The sequence below is a fragment of the Neopsephotus bourkii genome, unplaced genomic scaffold, assembly GCF_033783945.1.
Source record: "Neopsephotus bourkii isolate Nb327-2 ecotype Australia unplaced genomic scaffold, CSIRO-AGI_Nbou_v1 NB_1358, whole genome shotgun sequence".
Classification (NCBI taxonomy): domain Eukaryota; kingdom Metazoa; phylum Chordata; class Aves; order Psittaciformes; family Psittacidae; genus Neopsephotus; species Neopsephotus bourkii.
In genome coordinates, this window is record NW_026901837.1 from 1,727,389 (window position 1) to 1,742,025 (window position 14,637).

The 14,637-nt window shown below is 42.1% G+C and overlaps 1 protein-coding gene across 1 annotated transcript in view; it reads left to right on the plus strand.

Annotated features, from left to right (window-relative positions):
* Positions 1-4,382: 4,382 nt before the first annotated feature.
* The window catches only part of PRDM1 (PR/SET domain 1), a 99,946-nt gene continuing 89,691 nt past the window's right edge, over positions 4,383-14,637 (plus strand). Inside the window, exons 1-2 of the mRNA XM_061366751.1 lie at positions 4,383-4,473; positions 5,210-5,248. The gene's annotated coding sequence lies outside the window, so the exon portion shown is untranslated. The remainder of the gene's footprint in view (positions 4,474-5,209; positions 5,249-14,637) is intronic.

A 14,637-nucleotide genomic window follows, 5' to 3' on the forward strand; every position in this document is an offset into this window, starting at 1 on the left:
TAAAATTGCTCTGACACGGTGGACTACTTTACAGAGAAGTATTTACTTTGTACAGAAAAAGGAAGGCACGATGTCCTGCTCAAGGTTATAGACAGTCTGTCTAGTTCAGGGACAGAAAGCTCTTCTATATTTCTCATAGGACGGCTACCCTCTTCACACACCTTTTGTCACATTTTGTCTGTATCAGTGATCTTTATGGCCCAAGGACTAAAAAAGGTGTAGACTGCCCCAAAGCACTTTTCCTTCAGCTCTTTTAATTCAAAACAGGATGCCATTTAGACTCATGCATACCGTTGTCATAAACAAACCCCAGAGCTATTTGGATCACAGAGCCTACAAGCATTTGGATACAAACAATACATGGCAGGTTGTTTCTCACTTATAAATGCTGGTAAATCACAATAGTGTGATAACTACATAAATGGAGATCCTTGAGTTCACTCATCCCTCCCTGAACTGCTCATCAACCTAGCGTGTATTCTCTGCAAACACAGACTTAGTTGCCTCAGATTATTCTGCTATTGGTCATTCAAATGTTCTCCTGCGAGGGAGCACTCCTCCCTGTAATTTTGAGGATGGAAATTATTTCGGTTGATTTAAAAATGTGTTTCACTTGTTGGAGACCATTTCTTCTGATGTTATAAAAGCCAACAAACAAAACCCACCTCCTTTCCCCTCATTTACTTAAAACATCATGGACACTTGATGGACACTTAGCCTGATATTCCTTTAATTGTAGTCTTTTGTAAGTAGAACCGATGCTCTTTTAATTGCAAATATTTCAATTGAAATGCCCTGTGGTAAAAGTCTGGTAACAAATAAACAGGCTTGTGCCTCTTCTAAAACTAAAAGAAAAAAAAAAAAAAAGGAAAAAAAGGGGAAAAGTTCCTTCCTCTCACTTTCTGTATTTTTCACCCTTTTGTTTTCCTGAGCATCTGAAGGTAACAGAGATTGATAAAAATGTAAGGGGCAGGGGGAGGAGACAGAAGATAACATTATTCCTTACTCTGTTTTGTTAGGAGAGATTTAATCTTTGGGCACCAGAAGATAGGCCTGAATGACTTCCTGATCACCTCTTCACTCTCTCTTCTTTTATCTGTATTACTCTTGACTCTTTTCAGGGATGATATCTCACTATTCTTATTTGGTAAATTAGGCTATTGTTTCACTGTATTTCACTTACTGTAAAATGTTTTCTCTCTTAACTTCAGGCCATTGCTCCTGGGTAGTGAGGATGCTGTCACTGGAGAGGAGACTATGCAATTAGGGACAGATACTGCCTTATTTTGGCAGTTAGCAGTAGTGTGCTCTCTAAAGCTCTTGATTTCATGGGGGTTTCTAGCAAAAAAACCCCACACGGATAAAAGGGGTAGAATTTGGCCTTGTAATGGAAGGGAAAATTAAGGAAAGATAACGAATATTATATAATATGGAACAATCTCAAACAGCAATTTAATTTTCAAGTTAGCAAACACTCAGAATAACAGGCCGTGCACTGGATGTTTCTGAGAAAATGTTCACAGCCTGATTTACCAGTGCTTCTTGTTGCCTCATGCTAAACACTAAAACCAGGAAGAAACACAAATGTCACGGTCATTTGTGTTCTGTTTAGCAGTGAATATCCAGGATAATGCTTGTAGTTCAGAAACAGAAACCTCAGGACAGAATGCTGAAATATGTGATGCTGGGACTTCCATTTGTTGTCACTGGAATGTATATTCTGGGTGGTAATTTTTTATCTAACTGTGCTTTGAAAACAAAACCCCCAAATTAAATCCATTGTAATTATGTTTTGCTTGTTCATACTGAGTAAACCACACCAGACTTTTGGGGAGAGCAGACTGAGGTGTGGAGGAACTCACTGCAAGCATGTGTTAGTGCTTCATAACGTGAAGCCTAGTGGCTGGCACCAGCATCAGCAGAGCTTTGATGAAACCCAAGGGATTGCTGCTGAGCTTGTGGAGAGGGGCTGGGTGAAGGTGGTTGCAGGCCAGCTCATTAAAGACAATAAACATATGTTGTGCCATGTTTGATGACTGTTGAGAGAAGGCCAGAGTGAAAGAGCTTACATAAAAACTTGTAACAAGGACATGATGCCAGTTGACTCACTCAGCACAACATTGCCTTTGCCCAAGCACATAAAGCCATAATTAGTGAAGTCACTGCTGCCATGTTTCCCAGGAACTGCTGGGAGCCACCAGCTCCGTTATATGGTTAATGAACACCTGAACATGAACACCATGCAGGTGATGGGCATTTCTTAGGAGGCACATGGAGAGCCTCTCTGGAGGAGGTTATGCTCTTTTCTGGATCTCTCTCCTCCAGTTCAAATGGTACCAACATCTAGACCAGAGGTGCACAAGGAAAATCTTGTTCTTCATATTAGACAGCCATGTCCATGAGAGTGGGGTGCCTACAGTAAAAGAGGGGAGCAGGATGGAAGTTGTAATTCCCTTTTCCTATTTAATTGATCTTACAAAAATAAGCAGGGAGGCAACATTTGTACTGAGTGCACCTCCCATGCTGGAAGTGTTTATTCCAAGCTCAAAAAAGCAGGGTCCTGGGCCAGATCTGCTCCTGGCATACACACATGATGCTGGGCTTGCTGTCAGTGGGGTATCAAGCAGTCCACAGGTGAGCATGCAGAGTGTTTTGGTGGGAAGTGGGGAGAGAGGCCCCACCACCTTCCCATGCCACATGCTGGCGACTGCCTGAGGCAACCCACCCTGCACAGCACATGGCAGCTCCTGCTCCGTGAAAACCTCCAGCAGGATTTTCACCAACCCTTTTAAATAAACTGGCTGGTCAAGCAGTTTGAGGGGATGAGGTGCACACGAGATCAGTCCTACAAGCAGCAGGAGAAAGCATCTATGCCTGCGGCTCTGAAATGCCCCGCTCCCATCAGGCCCCCTGTGCGCCTCTCTGCTGCAGCGCCCCATGCCCTTCCCCAGCCCGGAGCTCCCTCGGGCCCTGTTATCTTTCTCCTATTCTCCTCTTTTCCCTGTTTAAACAGCTAGGGGAGGGCTGGCAGCGCTGGGATCCCCGCACCCCTGCAGGCCCGAAGGGCTGCCGCTGCCCGTGCGCAGCCCCGCGCCCTGACCAGGGGGTGGGATGGGGGCTCCGCTGTGCCCGCTCTGGGGCGAGGCAGTGGGTGAGTGAGCCCCTCGCTGCGGTGGCCCCCAGGGAGTCCCTCGGCGGGGCCAAAGTGAAAGTTAAGCGACTCCCGAAACCCTTTGGGGGTGGCGGCGGGAGCCATGTGACAGCCGGGAAGCGGCCCGCGGCGCGGGGATGCGAGCTGTGATTAACGGAAGGCTGGGAGGCGGGGGGGTGTGCGGCTGTATGCACGATTCCGAACGCTGACGGTACCGCACCGCCGGCGTCTCCCTCCGCGCCCGTCCCTGCAGGCGGCGGCGCGGGAGTCCGGGCAGGAGGGTGGCTCCCCTCCACCCCTTCCCCTCCCCTCCGCCGCGTCCCCCTCCGGCAGGGCAGGGTAGGAGCGCGCCCCGCAGCGCTGCCCCCGGGAGGAGGGACTCGCCTCCCCGGCATGGTCACGGCGGCTTATTAAGGGTGGTCGTGTCCCCCCTATCTTTTTTCTTTTAACTGTTTTTTCATTTTCCTCGGCCGCCGCCGCGGCTGTCACTGCTCTCACTGTTACTGTTACCACCGCTCTTCCCGGGGCTCGCAGCTCGGCGCGGCCTGGCCTCGCCGCCCCTTTGTGCCCGGCGCGATGAGGCGAGGGGCTGGCGGCCAGCGGGCGCGCCCGGCCCGCGGCGCCCAGGGGCAGCGGCAGGTAAGCGGGAAGGCGGCAAGGGGCGGGCTGGGGGCAGGCAGGTCGGTAGCCGCTGTGCGTGTACACCGGGTGCGGGCGGCGAGGTGCCGGTACGGAGGAGACGGCTGTGTCATCTACACCCGATTCCGGGCCGGCCCCCCCCCCGTCCAGCCGCCGCCCGCCCCCCGAGCAGTCCGCTCCGCACCCGCGGCGCCGCGGGCGGCCGGGTTTGTGCCGTCCTTTGTTTTATCTAGGCTGTGTGGGAAAACCTGTTATCGCTGCCGCCCGAAAGGACACCCCTTCCATCCGCAGTGAGCACCTTCACGGATTGTCCCGTTCTTTAACTTTCCCCGTCCCTTCCCGATATTAAACCTGTTTCTTGCTGTGAATTTTCCTTTTCTCCAGCCCTCCCGAGTCCTCCTTTACAACCTTTGTACCTATTTTTACTTACTTTTTTTCTCTTCTCCCTTTTGATTTCTAAAGGAGTCCCCTCCAACCTGTCTGTAGGTATGTTTGTGTAACCAGACACTGAGAGTAGCTGTCTGCGGAGGAATTAACTCGGCAACCCCCAAAGCTTAGTTTGCATTCAATGGAGGTGTTTGTTTTTCAGGTTTAAACTTCCAGACGGGTTGAAGAAATCGCCCAAAAGGGACCACTTGGCAGATTTTGTTTCCTCCCTTGAAATCTCACTGGACGTGGAACAGGTGGGGGATCGGGAGGGGAGATATTCTGGGGGTGTGGGATGGAGAGCGTCCAGGGGCTGAGTGGTGCGGGAAGGAGGTAAAAAGGGCTTTAAAGCTGAGAGAGTGGAGCCGTGCTTTCCCGGTTCTTTTCCTGCGAGGGCAGGGAGGATAGCTCAGGCTCTCGCTCTTGTTCGTTAAAAATAAATACTACAGAAGTTGGCAGATTTTGTAGTTTTAGAGAAGTGGAGTCTCTCCAGGATTAACGTAAAAAATGTTGATGTTTGAGGAACTGTGCTTGCTCAACCCGTAAATAAAGTGGAGATGTTGACAGTTTGTCTAGCCTCTGGTAAACGAGAACAAAAACCATTTCATTTCTTGAAGGGCATCAATAATTGTGAGGGTGGGAGGGAGAGGAAGGAGTTTAACTATTAACCTTTATCTGGGATAGTAAATGAGTTGAAACTCGTGTTTCTGAAGCTTCTTTTATGCATTTGCTTTTCTGTTTCCCCCTCTCCACTTTCCTTCCCTGAAGATGGTGAAAGGTAAATGAAAACGATGATGCTTGCATTAATTGGACAAGCAGGCGATTTTATGGCTAGCCAGTAAAAAATAAACGTCACGGGAAAGTTGCTGCTTGTAGTGCAAGCAGTGGGAAAGTGGTCTGGATGGTGTGTGTAGCTGGGGGGGAGCGGTAAATCGGCGGTGTTGGCTTCGGGTTGAGCTGTTACTTCAGGGGTTTTTGGTTTTGTGCTTCCAGATCATTCACTTGAAGACGCCGGAGGACAATTTGAGGAAGGTAAGAGAGCCTTTTCCCCAACAATTCCATCCTCCGGGGCCATGTACTGTGGTGTACCTGAGTATTTGCCCAGGCCCAGAGTGCTCGGAAAATGACGAGCTGTTGCTGGCCATGGTGTGCGTATTGGGAAGTACAACATTTTGTAGCAAACAGATAAGCTTCTTTTACACACGGAGATGCTTGTTAAGGTGATGAATTTCTCCTTTCCAAAAAAGGGATACCTTTTCTTTCCTTAATTAGAATGTAGCTTAGGAAAACAGGAGATTAAGAGCTCAATAAAAAAATTTCTGTTCTGACCATATTTTGGTATGAATTAGGGAAAAAAATATTATTTTCTGTAGCTTCTTAATTGCTGCTTTCCCAAATGTGTTACGCTACTTTGTGGCATGATTCTTGTCTGAAATGAAAGAAAATGACTGTTACTACTTCTGAAAATAAACTGTATGCAGCCATCAGAAGTTTTCTCTTTCCATTTAATGAAGTGAAAGCAGGAAATCTTAGGGAGGAGGCAAGGGTGGCAGAGATAGGGGATCATAAAATTTGGCAGAGCAAGTGATTGGGGAGTTATCTTTCTTAGTTTGTCAGCGTTGCAGTTACAAGCAGAATACGCTGTTCCAGTAAATGCAGATTCAAGTAATTTCAAAGGAAAATAGTAAAAATGCTTTTCCATTATTTTTGCTTATGAAGAACAGACTCTTTCACTTGACTGTCATTATTTTGTCATTCTCTTGTCTAGGAATCAAAAATACAAAGACTGAGTAATAATTGCTTATTGTCATGAGTTCCTGTAGAAATCTGCACAGCACACTCAGCCCCAGTTCTGAGGGAGGTCCTCTTCACTGTCTGTCCTGTCCCTCCCTTTAAATGAGTCCCTGCCAGCAACAAGTGTGTTGATATACTGACCTGAAGGACTTGGGCACGATGCCAACTTAAGCAATTTAAGTGACATTGTTAATAGTGTCTCTACTGTCCTTATCACCCAGCAGTTGTCTTTAATAAACTCAGTGAACTTCCAAATGATAATCATGGATGACAAATTGAGTCCTAGCTCTCCTATTCAGATGAACTCTGTTTTGCTCAGATTGATAAATAGTAAATGCTAATTGCAGATGAGCTATGAGAATTTGCAAAACATACCTCTCCTGTAAATATGTGATTTCTTTCAGGCAAATAAGAGCCCATTAGACTGTCTGAAATAACTCTGAACACTAAAGTGTTCCCATGGATTCTGGTACTAGCAGTTCAATTTTCTTAAATTTTTTAGTGCTAATAAATTTATGTGAGGCATTGCATCCTGCAAATGAATCCTTAGCGAGCACTTAAAAATAGGAAATAATTTTACATAAAGTAGGTAAGCCACTATAATATGTCTAACAAAGTAAAACAGTCTGTAATTTCCTGTAAAGCATTTTGGATGGAAGTGAAAATGATTGTTCCATCAATTTCAATTTGAAATAGGTAACCTTTAAGAAGCAGCTAATAGTTTCAGAACTGTGACACTGTCAAACAGTAAGCTGTTTCACAGTAAGAGTTTCAAAGTATTTTGCGTACCTCTAGTACTCATACTGACTTTCCCCTTGTAGAATTAAAAGATTGCAATCTGAAACTACAGAGGAACAGTCAGAATATTATAATTGTCAGTTTAACTGCAGGTTTCATGTATGATTCCTTAGATAATGATTCTTATTTTTTGAGAGATTTGATTCTAAAAATATCTTTGCTAGATCTCATCTTCCTGATTTCCAAACCTGCTAAACCTTGCCAAAAGCCTTACAAGTGCTCATGGTCTCAGCAGCTGTTAAGAGCTTGCTAAAGTACCTAATATTAATAATAATGTGTTTCATGTCTTGTGGCTGTGATTGAAATAGTGCTGTGTGCTTAACTGGTAAGTTTGGAAATGTTCTTTTTAATGGCAGAGGTTGTATTTTTGAAAATTTATCCAGGAATGCAGATGGCCTAATGTCACAGGTTTGATTTCTTGTGGCTTTGCAAAATTAACTCCTTTGGTACTAGTGAAAACTGATTAGATTCTATCTATGTCTTAAAAGTAACAATAGATAAAAATAATCAATTACTTTCCTCAATCCTTTGTACAACTGAAGATGTCTGACAGATTTATTTATTTATTTTACTTTCTGTGTCAACAGTAATGTTATAGCAATAACAAAAGTTTAAGTGACAGCTTTTGTAAACGTGAAAGACTCAACATGAGATCACACTGAAAACTTACCATAAGACTCCTACAGCCCAAAGAATGGGGCTAAGAAGAGAATGTGCCTTTATGTATATGTTCAGTATATATTAGTTTTGTTGATTTTGATCATTTCTTGACAGTATGTATCTGCTCTATACATTAAAATTAAGTACTTGTTGGTTCCAAGTAATATTTAGAAGGTAGTGATGTGAAGACACAGTATTTCTGGAAACGCTTTTTAGCAGTTGACAGGTCACTCCTTTTTGGATGCTCTGAAATGATGACTTTCGGATACTCAGGATGTGAAGTTAAAAGCAGTCTTCTTTGTTAACCCTTGTAATTTATCAGGGCTTTTTCCCCTGTAGTCCTCCTCAAACCTGATAGCCCTTTCAGTTTCACAGTTGGCCTCATGTTTGACTTTTTTTTTTTTTGCTTTGAAGGCTTGTCGGTGTTTGCAGTTGTACTGTTCTGTGCAGGGCTGGGTGGCAGTTCTTGAAACCATATGGGTGTTAGTCGTCAAGAATTGTTGCCACCATTCCTGATTCCTCTTTCTTATTAAAAACAATGCTATGGATCTCTTCATTAGCAATGTATCACATTAGAAACCACATGTTAAGCATCATATACTTGTATAATGACATTTAGAAAGATGAGGCTTGTAGAAGACAGTGGAAAGATAAGACTTCAGGCTTGGGGTGTTTTTTGGTGAAAACTAGGCACATTAAATGCCTTAAAAGAAAAAGTGTTTAGTTTCAGAAGGATTTCCAGATGTAGTGTGTCTGAAACATTTCTCTCTGAAAATATCTCTTTTACGTTCCTTTTGTTTCTGTGTTCAATACTTCGGACCTGAAATTGCTAGCATGCATAATAAGCACAATCTTACTACTGTGAGGAATGCCACCAGAGTAACTGGAATAATTTTTGGTAAAGCAGTGCCCTGTGTTAGCAGAATGGACTAGCCCTTGTCTTTTAAGCTCCACAGGGCAGGGAATTGTCTTCAAAGTATTTTCTGTAAAGTGCCTGGTTTGCCTGTGTGTGTCAAAACATGATAAATAATAACAAACAGTAGTTGACAATTTATGTAGAATTTTTTTTTTAATTATTATTTTGGAATTTGCCTATAGGGGACTTTCTAGCAAAAAGAAAAATGCCAGAGTGGCTTCCAGCTGGGACAAGATGTGCTCTGATGGCGAGAGAAGCTTTTAATCGGAACAGAACACACATTTAATCGATAGTATCTTCTGTGAAGCTGTCGGGCCAAAACATCAACTGGTGTAAATCAGTGTGTCTCCAGTGAAGTCTGTGGAGACACAGCTGACTTACACCAGATGAAGTGAGTGTTCTTTTTGGCTTTAACAATTTTCCTTTAATCTTCTTGCCACTTAAACTTTTACTATGATCTGCCCACATTCCAGAAGTGTGGAAGGAAGATGGGATAACTTTTCCTTACTTTCCTCCTCCTTTTAGCCTTCGGTGTCTTTTCTTTTGTGTGATGATGTATGCATTTTTAGTTATATATGCTGTAATCTCTTCAAGCTTGTGAAGGTAGGTGACCTCAAAATCACACCTGAAAATGAGTGCCATTATATTCAGAAACTTACCAGTCTTGTCTGGCTTGCCAGACGTAGGTGTATTGTAAATAATTTTCTTGCCGTACTGTATTTGTGATTAAAGGTTCCTAAATACTGTTATTGGAAACCACCTCTGTAGCAATTTGTGTCCTGTGAAGAAGTTTAGAAGCGTTGCCCCCCACATCAATTTCCCAGAATAATTTTATTGTGTCTGCCAAGTGTCTTAATGTTTTAGTTACTGAAATGCATCATCCAGATGAAGTAATTGAAAATACTGAGTGTATACATCTTGTGTGCTGGGAAGACTCGAGTGATATTTGGGTAGTAAAGAGGAGAAATAAATTATTTTTCTTTATCTTCCAAGCCTCTAATAAACATTTTTGAAGGCAGTGTTAGTAAACTAGCTCTTGTTAGACGTGGGAAAATTGTGTTTGAGTAGAGAGCCAGTAATTTTCAAAAGTTCAAGTTAATTCTTGTTCTTTCCTATGGAAGCATGATGCCATTTTTGGAATTTCAGTATAAATATTTTTAACAAAACTTGCTTTGTTAAGTAATGAAGTAAAGTAATCAAGTCTTTTAGGTGACTGCCCAAAGTTGACGGTTCTGAAGAAAGATGGGACACTTGTGAGAGAGAGTGTGTGTGTGTGTGTGTGTGTGTGTGTGTGTGTGTGTTCAGATTTGGAAGCAACAGAGAAATAAATCCTAACACAAACAGCAGCTATGAGAGGAAACGTGATTAACTGCCTATTCATACATTTTCGCTCAAACGTCTTGTCACCCTATGCCCAGTTTTTCCCGATCTTTAATAATATCTTCAGTGGGGGAAAAAAAAAAAACTAATAAGATGAAAATATTGTGCCCAGATGCTGCACTGCAGCAGGTCACATAGAAATGATGTCTGTAGAGCCTGATAAAGAGTGGATTCTGCAAATGGAAATGAGAACCCTCCATTTCCTTTGAACTGACTGGAAAGTTACTTTCCTCGTCCCAGCTTGCCAGTTCTTCCAGAGCTATAAAGGATCATAGTAACTAAGCCTTTCACCAGTATTTTATTAAAGCAGGAAATAGATGTAATTACAACATTTCAAGCGACTCAGTAAAGACACGAAGAAAACCAATAATATACGCACTGATTTTAGTTCTTACAGGCACTCAGATGTCAATTTCCTTTTTGTTTGTAGTTAGAAAAAGCTTTGGATGGAAACAGGGCTGCAAAAAGGGCAAGAGTTGATGCCAGAAGAATAAAATGCATTTCAGAGCCTACCTTGATTTCATTTTCTATTGGTGATACAGTTTTTGCAGAAAGTGAAAATACTCTTAACAAAACTCTAAACTTGATTGTAAGGCTTTAAGGGTTATAAGGGTTAGCCATTTTAAAAGGTGTGTCTCTTCAATATACTTCCAGCTTGTGCTAAAAGACATGTTTTCAGCCTTTTTTTTTTTTTTTTTTTAATCTATTTTATTGTCAGAAATGCTTTTCAGGTCTTAACTTAGTCCTAGTGGGGCATCAGCTCCAGTTGAGTTATGACAGTTTATAGCAGCTGGACTGACTTGGGAGCCTGGTCCTGCTAATGCAACATACAGTGAAGTCAGATTTCACAGATAAGCATGTTACAGTAAGGAAAATTGAACTTCTAGATTTTTATCCAATGATTTCCTAAAAATACAAAATTACAAGGGAAGTCCTGTTATTTCACTCTTTCTAATGGTTTTCTGTACAGTATTTACAAATTCCAGCTAATGACGAAGAATCAAATGCAATAAACTTACATTGTAGATTTCTATGCCTAATGGTGGTTTTAGGGTTGTACATACTTTACTAGAATTTAATTTATCACTGAAAATAATTTCTCTGTTTGGTGCGTTAAGATGATAACAGCAGCTTATGAATTGGGGAATGATTTCTGTTACATATTTTCAAGTAATTTTTTACATCTGATGAAATAATGGAAGTGTACAAAAGGCAAGAGGTGGATGTTAGGAAGTGATTTAGAGGAAGTAAAAAGAGAAAATATTTTTTTAAAGTAGGGATCAATAAAGCTAGAAATTATTGCTTTTGTGTGAACTTTGTTCCCAATGGTAAGCTGACCCCCAAAGCATTTTTTGTTTTGAAGGTTTATAAGTAGTGTAAAACAGTGGAAGAAATTATATGTTGTGGGTTGCTTTTGTCTGTACCAAGTGTTTTTTAAGGCCCGGTCTCAGAGGATTTTGTATACCAACCTAAATGATTCTGCATTAACTAGAAGTCACTCCTGGCCAGTTACAGAAAGTCTGTGTGGTGCCTAGTCATGTAAGGGTTTTGTTTTGAAACAAAACTTTTTTTCTTTTCTTTTTGCTTCTGTATTATAAACAATGTATGTAGCATGTTGGACACGCTACATTGAATAGCAGTACACCCAAAAGTTTGATAGATTGTGAGTTTTATCCTTCCACCCTTGCTCTGCAGTCGTGTTTGCACAAGAGAAGTGTCCAGTTATATGAATCTGATTACAGTCGGAGAGGAACACATGGGATGGTGCAGACAGAAAGTTGTTAGCGTGGGAGTGCTTGCAAGATCAGAGCCTTGTACTGTAAGTTGGCCCTCATGGTTTGAAAATGAAAGCATATTAACCTATAAGCTTAAAAATAGTTGCCCTTAATTTAGATGCACATTGACAGAGTCCTGAGGCCTCCTAAGTGCTCTTCTTCGGTGACTTTATGCTGAGTTACCTATTGTAGAATTTACTAATGAAATAGAAAAAAAACCAAACTGATCAAAGCAATTGTTAGAAATGTCACTATTTGATAAGATCATCTGCTGAAAATAAAGGGGGAAATGAGATCTGTCAGAGGTAAAACCAGGTAAATAGCTTTCAGCTCTGCTTTTGTTACTGAAGAAGAAAGAGAAACAATAGGTGCTGTTTAGAGTCAGAAGCTGCCCTTGTAACCTCTGCTGCTCTTAAAATGCCTGAAGGTTATTGCATGGTTCATGGTGGCTTTTATGCTTGCAGTTCAACTTTTAATTTTCTAACCAAAGAAGATGCAGTAGCAGCCTGCTGATAAACACCATGCAGAGCAATCAGAGAAAAATGGAAAAAGTCCTTTATTCCTTCTTTCCAGTTACTGAAATACACTGGCATATTTTTAGCAGAAGGAGAAAAGCACTGCCTCCTATGTTAAACTGCCAAAGCTGGAGACTGATTTTTAAAAAGTAGGAACATTATTTCTATGAGGATGGGATGTGCATTCAATAGCCCCAGCCCAAACAAATGATTTGTTGCATGCTGTTACGGGGAGTGATCTGAACGTCCACAGGGCCTGTACCTATTTTGACAAGATTTCTACTTCTTGCTGCGCTGGCAAAATTGTGTCAGCTAGCCTTAAATCCAGTGTTCTCAGTGTCAAAACTCCAGCTGCCTGCCCAGAAATGTTCCTGCTGAGCATGAGAAGCACCCTTTCTCTGCAAGTTGTGAAGCAATGCAGAGTCTTAAGTAAGTAATGCAGATGAACTTCAGCCAGCGTTTTGGTACTGTGCTTACATGCGCTACTTGAATTTGTTGGTGTGATCGTTGCTGGTGTTTAGAATGCTGCACTTGCTGTGATGCATTGTACTTGGATACCAGTAGGATCAGAGAAGGGGTCAACTTCTGATGGTATTGTTTCCATTGCAGCGGAAAGTAATGGAATGTAGCAGTTTTAGGAATGTACACCTGTGAGTATATAATAAGAGAGTATCTGTTTGTGTATTTTCACCCCTGACATTCAGATCAAAGGTCCCCTAGGTAGTGGTGTGGTAAGAAAAGGGAAAGGGGCCATATGTCTTACCAACTCTGACCTGTCCTATTGCTCCTTGTTTTCAAGTTTTCACTAGAAAGTCAGTCATGAGCCAGCTTTGATGAGGTGGCTTACCTTCAGGGGCTCACTTAATGCATATGGATATTCCATTCAAAAAGTGGCAGATTTAGGTCTCAGTGGTTAAAAGAAGAAATGGTATCAGCAAGTGCTGCCACTTAAAATTGATGCCCAGTCTTGCACTGGGCGATGCTGGGATGTTGTCACAAGCACTTAAAAAATCCCATTGTGTTTTGAGGCAGTGAGCGTGACTCCTGGATGACTGATGCCAGAAAGGCTGACAAGCTGAGAAACATCTTCAAGCCTTCACAAACACATACTGGCTTAAGCATCTTCTATCCTTTAGAAGTACATGTCAGCTAAAACAAAAAGCTGAGGAGGAGCCTGTGTCTTGCCTTCCAGCTTGCTTACAGCTAAAGGAAATGTATCCCAAATGGAGGAGACTCCCCCGGGCTCTGGAATTTGATTAATTAATCATCACTTTCAGCTTGCTTATTAAATAATTTTCTTTTCTTACTTGGGCAAATGAAAAAGATGATTACACCTGGGAGAAACAATGACACCTGTTAAATCTTCCTCTGTTGTTAAGCACAAGTTAAGAAAAAAATACATTTAATTTTAGGTTTTGAGTAAGTAGAACTATGCTTGCTTTCTTTTTACATAGGTTATGTAGAATTGTGCTGGTACATATTTGTATCAATAATGTATGCCATTATGCATGGCAGTATTTCTTATCTTTAACTGAATTTGCTTAACTCGGAAACACATTTTTATTTATGAAGGTAGAGAGTCTCTTAATGTCAAATTTTTGCTTGCTTCCGCGATACATCCGACTTGATTTCTGTGTAACAGAGGTATTTTACATGAGAGTCAAAACTGTCGTCACCAGTGGTTTTCTGCTTTTGTAGCGTTAACATTTTGGTCATGATAGACGTCTTGGCAGCTTATGATGTAATTTATCATGTTGCTTCAGTGCTGGGGCTTTGTCAGCAACAGGGAATTTCAGGAAGAATTTTCCATTGGCTCAATAAAGCCAGCAGCAGCACTGTGAGAATTTTACATGGAAATCTGAGCGTGGATAAATCTTAAGGGAAACTACTTGTGTGTCTGATTTTGGGGCACATTTGGCAAGAGGTAGTAAGCCGGGGTGTTGGATGACTGTAGTCATGAAGAGCTTAGCTTGCTGTCTGTGCTCAATGTGTGTAAGGCCTCTTGCAGTCTTTTCTCAATGTGTTGTGTAAAGTTATTAGCACTTTGATAATACACATTTTTCCCTTTCCCTGTGGTCTCGCAGCTTCAGTTTGCTCTGGATGAATTCCTGGGGCACATTGTTTGCTCACTGTTCTTAGGCCTGGGAAATCAGTATCTTACTAGGCGATAAAGATTGTTGTTCAGACAGTTTAAGATACTGTTTCCGAGATTGTTATAGTATCTTTCTGGTTTGCTTTATTCGGCTTTATTCCACAAGAAAGCACAAGCTGGGTATAATTTGCAAATATTTACTTTAGTTGCACAGTTTTCACAGTGTGTTCTAGTCGAAGGGTGGGGAAAATATGCAGTAAGGCCTGTGACACCATTTCACACAACCCATGGCCACATGGTTTTATTTTTGCTTTCTGTTGGCAGACACTAAAGGGGATGCTAATTCGTGGCCTGCTAATTTTGCTTAGAAGGTCTCTTCAACCATCAGCACAAAAAAGGGTTACCAGCCCTGCTGCTGTCTATGGCAGCTGTGGTGCAATAGCAGCACGTGCTGCTATGATCACAAGGCTGGAGTGTTGTAATCCCTTGCA